General features: G+C 34.8%; 1 pseudogene; it reads right to left on the bottom strand.

Annotated features, from left to right (window-relative positions):
- Positions 1-3,792: 3,792 nt before the first annotated feature.
- On the bottom strand, positions 3,793-5,780 carry LOC113335917 (annotated as a pseudogene).
- Between the last annotated feature and the right edge of the window lie 963 nt (positions 5,781-6,743).

Raw genomic sequence — 6,743 nt, 5'->3', positions numbered from 1 at the left:
TAAGAATTGTTGATTTTCTCCTGCACGGCCGTCTTAGGATACAGGCGGGCTAGGCGGTCGCCTAGGGCCCCAAATTGTTAGGGCCCAAAAATATTTTGTTTACAAGTAAATTACCAACAGCCAATACGTGTCACTAAATGATTTTGTCACATTTACAAGTATAACTGGCAGTTGTTACAATTATAATTGTTACAAAATGTTTTGTAACAGCTAAAAACAACTCCAAGTATCTGTTAATTATATTTTGGGATGTTTTATGCCAAATTTGAAGTACACAACCCGAAATCTAACCTAAAAAACTGGAAAAAAAAATCAACGACCTTCGACTGCCAAGCTAAATCCAAATTATTACTTTTAGTAGTATGCAAATCTATCTCCAAAATTAAAAATATTTCATATGTTCTCGACATAATAACGTATAGAAAGGCCTCAAAAATTAAATTCGCCTAGAACACTCTGAAACTGTAAAACCACCCTGTTCTCCTGCATAAGAGAGCCAGGGGAATTAGGAATTGAAGCAAGGGGGACTCAAATTCTTTTACCCTGGCTTCACAAAATTTTACATGGACTTAAGATCGAGTTGAAAATTTACACTACATATCAAAATACAAATGAGTAGAAATGATAATTTCGTTGAAATTAACGTACTGTTGCAATTATACAAAAGAAGTGGTTAGACATGAACAAGCTAATTATCAGATGGTGGTTTACTTTGGATGTAGTATGTCAGATAGTTGTCGCATATTACCCGAAATCATCGATAGGATATCGATGTCAATTATAATTGCGAAATTTAGGCGCAGGCCCAAAAAAAATAATATTCTCGTTGTCAGATCCAAGATTATTTTTAACTTCCGTGACACCCAAAATTATATGAAATTTTGAAAAATGGCTACATAACGGGTTATGCATCCTAATTTTTCAGGGGTATAATTGACAAAGCAACTTGGATATAACATATCTAAAAATCACGCCTTGAAAAACTAACTACATAACGATACAAATTTTATATCGTTGAAAATCTTTTAAAGACAGCTACACAACGAGTACAAACAACAATATCAAATTTTTGTTTTTTACGAAAAAACCGGAGGTGATCATCATTTTAGGGAAAATTTTCGAAAACTAACTACATATTCGTTATGCAGCCTCCAAAAAAAATGCATAACACAATATACATACACCACAAAAGATGCATAACACGTTTTGCAACCACTTTTTTGTTCATGCATCAATTATTTTGGTTATGCAGCTACTAAAATGTTGTATATGCCTGAATCCAACAGAAAAAGCATATACATAATGAATTATGCAACCATTTTTTCGATTGCATAACAAGTTATGCATCTATAACAGTTTATGTAGCCATTGTTTTGGTTGATTTTATTGTGTACAGATAAAGTTGATGCATAATGCATAATGCAGCCATATTTTTGAATGCATAAAAGGTTATGCATCCATTTTCACGACTGCATAATATGTTATGCAGATATTATTGTAGGTGCATGACAAGTTCTGCAGTCTTTGTTTTTGTTGGTTTCAATAGTAACAAAATTTTTGTTGCATAACGTGTTATGCAACCGTTTTCTGGACTGCATAACAAGTTATACAACAAATTTTGTAGATGCATCCATTTCACGACTGTATAACATGTTATGCAGATATTTTCTTGACTGAATGACAGGTTATGCACTCATAACATCATCATCATCTTCTTTCTTGTTTCAATAACTCTCATACGAACCATTATCCTCCATCTGTAACTCCCAATCCACTAGTACCATCATTCACCTACTTCATGCAATAACACCTACCACCTGAACCGTTGCATCACCACCTGAACAACCTACCAACACCAGAACCTTAATCAACATCTCCAGTCCACCATCTTCTTGTTGTTTATTCTCAGTCGAAAAGAACACAATCGAACCCATAATTCATAATCCGTCGAACATTATGAATCTTCACCAAATTCTTCAATCTATCTCCATGTTCAACCACAACAGCACCAACACAACTCAGTTCAGAAACCCAATAAACTCGATCAACAGTAACACTTGTACACCAACAATCGAACTCACTATATCACCAGGTCCATTTCTGCAATTCAATTTCTTCTCCAATTAATACCTGCAATTACTCAATTTCATCATTGATCCGATCAAATCTTCATCCCCTGATTTCTTATCTGTCAAACCCTAATCCTTGCCATCGACTCAAACCAATTTCTTCACTCGAATTCCTTGATAACATCAACCCAAATTTCGATTTAATTCAACCCCTAAATCATCTGCCATTTCTCAGATATCAGCAGTAAAAGTTCTTCTCAACTTCGAAACGAAGATTTTTCTGCAAATCAAACCCAACAGAGATTTGATCAGTCAAACCCTAACTCAAACCAATTAAAGTTAAAACCTAAAAACAAAAGGGAACATTATTTAAATACCCCTCAAAATCTAACTCTTGAAATATACCCGTATTCAATTTTTAAAAATACCCCTACAATCTGAAAAGTGGCAGCAACTAGCACATGTTGCATCCAGAAGTGAACACAACTAGCACAAGTTGCTTCCAGAAGTGGACGCAACTTTATACGAGTTGCTTCCAAAAAGTGGAAGCAACTTTCTCAAGATGACTCCAAAAAACTTAATTTTTATCCCTCGGGGGCATTTGTGCAAGGTCAACCAAAATGGAGGGTATTTGTAACATTCCCACAAAAATAAAAAAACCCAAATATCCATCTAAACTGAACGAAAAAGAGAAAATTTGATAAGATTCAACAGTTGAAATTGATAAAACTTGAAAAGAATCTGAATTACTCTTTTGAGAGAAAATCAAAAGATTGTTCTTCTTCTCCTCTCGCCTCTCCGTCTGGTTTTCTAAATATCTCATCTCTTTCAGCGAAGGAAAAAAATCTCACGATAAACTTAATTTTAAGAAATATGGGCCTGCTGAAAATTTTGTCTGAAAAAATGTGTGCGCGCTTGACATTTTCTGAACGTGGATTTGACGGTACAAAAAGTCTGAAAAATGGGTGTGATGGTAATTTTCACTTATAAATTTCCGTCGAGTAGTTAGCGGATGTCCAGAGATTCTAATCAAAATGGATAGCAAAAGAAGAGACACTGCCCGTTGGGTACTCACGGGATTAAGTTTTCTTACTTTCTTGTCCTACAAGGAGGGGAGAGGACTTATTAAGGAAGTCGGCAAGGGCCAAAAGGAACTAACTATAAAATTTTCATTTTCTTGCTGATAGATCTTACTTATCACATAACTTCAATGGATGCACTTTTTTTTTTGAAGAAAATTTTTACTGAAAAATTAAACGGAAAATGGATCATTTGTCTAAATATTTTTAAATCACGGTTCAAATGGACGAGTAAAAAATAGTTTGGGTGAAATGGCCAGAAAAAAAAAAGTAAGGATGAAACCAGTTTCATCCTAGCTTAAATTTAAAAAAATAGCAAGGATGAAACCAGTTTCATCCTTGCTTAAATTTAAAAAATAGCAAGGATGAAACTGGTTCAGGGTTCAGGGTTCATCCTAGCTTAAATTTAAAAAATAGCAAGGATGAAACCGGATATATCCTGTGTAAATTAAAAATAAGAAAAAATATTTGAAAATGGGCACGATGAAACTGGTTACATTCTGCCTATTTTTACATTTTTGTCCATTTAAACAGTATCAAAATCTAACTGTCCATTTCACCCAAGAATTGTTGATTTTGGTCTTTTTAATCAATTTTGTGAAAATTAAAAAAAAAACAAGAAAAAAAGGCTAATAAAGCAGGAAAGTACAAGGAATACAAAAGGCCAAACGAAACATCCACAACTGAGAGGACAAACGCAGACGAGTCCACAGCTGAAACAACCCTAGAAAACAGCAAAAGAGACCACTATCAACACAGCTAATATAGTCATTACATGTAAGGTTACTAACGAGTGAAAGTAACATATAGTACTTGGACTGCAGAAAACCCAAGACATTTGAAGGTATCAAAGGTATCAATGGATTTAGCACTCCTTTTCACTTCGATAATATTCATTATGAGTTTCATAAGACATTTGAAGTTTCTGAATCTCCGTAGGAACTTTGACATCTGTTGCTAATCCAAGATACTCGAGTAGCTTTATAACGTACCAAATCACATCGACTTGCCACCACTCGAGGACCCAAAGGCGTGATGATTGTTGTGCCAACCTTCTCCGTGTCCTAGTAAGCCTACCACCCAATTATTCTTGGATAAATCTCTAGTATTCCATACCTTTTCGCCCCATCTATGGCACACTGCACCCACCATGAATGTGCCATGGTTTGCAATTGCTGTTCTAACACCCTAAAAGTATTAAAATAAAGTTATCAATTTGCTTGGTTATTGATAGCTAGCAAAAGTTCTTTGATTTCAAAGTTCTTCAAAGACTCCTCCAAAACTCTTCAAAGAATCTTGACACAGATAATAATGGAAACATAATTAGAGATCTTTTAAATCCAGTCAAATATATGTGCCAACAAGTCCGAGACAAAGTTGTCCCTAACTCAACTTCCTCAGAGTTAAAGGTAAATACGGAGCCAGATTTGGAAACACACATCAGAAAAACGAAAACCCAAACGATCTAACATTTGGTTCGAATTCAGAACCCAAGTAAAAAATATAAACAAACATTAACAGGACCTAATTGCTAGTGTCAATTCATGTATTTACCATTCCCCAAATAAGGTGCGGTAAGCCTCCTCCGATGTACAATACAAGTGCAAGTCCAACTATATGAAGCGGGTATGTTCTTCGAAGGAACCTGTAGTACGCTTGGCTTTGTAAATCCACGACATTGTTTTGTTTTCCACCCTGCAAAGTACAGAACATATATCATAAGAAGATCTCCAAAAAAAATCTTCAGCTATCTGTCTTTCTTCTAGGTAATTAATAATCGTTAAAAATACTTTGTTATTATCATTTCCAAAAAAAAAAAAATCTATACTATTAGTTTTGTCATTGATCTACGAGTGCAACTTCGTACACCACCTCTAAACCAATGGTGCACAAAGCAAATAAAAGTCAAATAAAGAAGCGTATGAGGAGATTAAACAAAGAGATTGAGGAGATTAACAGTGGAAGAAGAACCACTGTAAGACATAAAAGGTATACTTGTAATGGAAAATCATGTACCGGTCGTCCCAAGGAAATTTTTTTTAATTAAACAGATTAATTGAGAGTAAAACCTTTTCTCTGAGATGTGCGAGTTGAAACATCCAAGTTATATGGCTGAACCAAAATCCTTCAATTGGAGTATGCGGATCTCTATCAGAATCTGGGAACTGATGGTGATGACGATGAATGCTTACCCATAATATCGGGTCTCCCTGATAATCAAGTTTAACAACAACAATAAACAAACTTACACATCAACATCCAAAGAGCAGCAGGGTTACAGCAAAGACATATCAGTTATGTAACTAACCTGTGTAGCATGAAGTCCAAAATAAGAAAACAAATATTCAAGAGATTTTGTGAGCTTAAAACTCTTGTGACTAAGGTTTCTGTGGTAACAAAGACTCAGCCCGATATAATGAGTCAAAAATAGCAATACGCAAGAACCCCAAAATGCATTCCAAGTAAAGTAGAATGGAGCAACTAAGAGAGCTATATTTTGAACTATTATCATTGTACCCACGTTAACCACGTTCGTATCCCAGAGATAATCCGAATTTTTTCTGAAACAACAAACTTTTTCTTTGTCTGCTGCAAATGTACCACACCCTTCGGATTAGAAACAGGTTCTACAGCCATTTTTAGATGCACGCTATTATTAAGTTCCAAGTAGCTACAATTCTCCATCTTATATGATGTTTTTGCACTTGCTTTCTTAATTATTTATATTGGTTTATTATAAGGAATAATAACATTAGTGGTAGGCAATGGAGTCTGACTTTGTGCGCCTCCACCTCCTCCCATGATTATAGGTTATACTTCTAACCATAGTTGTCGTCTAGTGTGTGACTTTCGAATTTAAAAATAGGATAACATACAGGGGATTTGAGAAACAAATTGGTTTTCTTCTGACGGAACATTCATGTTTATCGTAAATCTTTCTTCTAATGAAACGTTCATCTATCTGTAGCTATCTCCTATCCCATATAACTATGACGTTGATTTAAAAAAAGTGATTCATGGGCAATAGGTAATTAATTACGATTGAAATAAAAAAAAGTGATTCATGATCTCTAGCTGGCTGAAAAAAACTTGAACTAGCACCCAAAAATTGTCATATCTCCGCCTAATTAAGGTGTTCCCTCATACACATTACATTTAGAGTCTACATAATTGAACCTTTAATTTTCAAATCATATCATTAAGAAACCAACTTATTGATTTTAAACTTAACAGCCAAGAATTGCAGAACGAGAAGCCAACATCCGCATCAGATAGGACGGTAGCATGTCAAAATGATTGGTCCACCTTTATCTCTATACCAGTAACTATGCTATTATCGCATAGAACTAATGGTCTCCATTTGTATAAAACCAGATTTCTAACTTGGAGATGGGTATTTGTTGTTTTGGTTTTAGTGGTGGTCTATCACAAAACTTCTTCATCAGAAGAAACGTTTCTGATTAATTTTTTTGGATTTGATGGATAAGCGAGAACTGCGAAACCGTCTTCCTTGCTAAAAAAGAGAAATGGTAAGGAAAATATAAAAAGAGGAAAAAGAAAAAACTAGAGTTTTGTATGCCATTTAATTGGGGGC

This window comes from Papaver somniferum, unplaced genomic scaffold, assembly GCF_003573695.1.
Source record: "Papaver somniferum cultivar HN1 unplaced genomic scaffold, ASM357369v1 unplaced-scaffold_150, whole genome shotgun sequence".
NCBI classification, from domain to species: domain Eukaryota; kingdom Viridiplantae; phylum Streptophyta; class Magnoliopsida; order Ranunculales; family Papaveraceae; genus Papaver; species Papaver somniferum.
This window is presented reverse-complemented; position numbering and strand designations above follow the sequence as displayed.